Here is a 489-nt window from a genome sequence, read left to right as displayed (position 1 = left end):
AAGAGTATCCGGATGAACTTAAGCATGGCTACCGGTGAAAGAGTTTCCTCACAGTCAACTCCATCTCTTTGGGTGTAACCCTAAACCACTAGCCTTGCTTTATAAGTCTCTACTTTTTCATCCGCTCCTATCTTTCTCTTGAAGATCCACTTGTATTCAATGGGTCTTACCCTTTCAGGTAGATCTACAAGTTGCCAGACTGAGTTAGAGTACATGGACTCTATCTCGAGTTTCATAGCTGCTTGTCACTTTTCCTTATCAAAATCATCCATCGTAGCCTTAAAGGACAACAGATCCTCCTTACCGTCATCAGTAGTGATGACATATGCTTCCTCAGTATACCGGTTAGGTAACTTGCTTACCCTCCCACTACGACGAGGTGCCACAAGAGTTTGATTAGGAATCGTGGTCATTCTTAGCGTTTCAACAACTCTTGTCGGTTGTGGTCCAATCTTATTGGAAAGTAACTTTTCCAGAACTGCTTTGTTT

Source organism: Morus notabilis, unplaced genomic scaffold (genome assembly GCF_000414095.1).
Source record: "Morus notabilis unplaced genomic scaffold, ASM41409v2 Scaffold312, whole genome shotgun sequence".
Taxonomy (NCBI): Eukaryota; Viridiplantae; Streptophyta; class Magnoliopsida; order Rosales; family Moraceae; genus Morus; species Morus notabilis.
Note: the sequence above shows the minus strand (reverse complement) of the source record.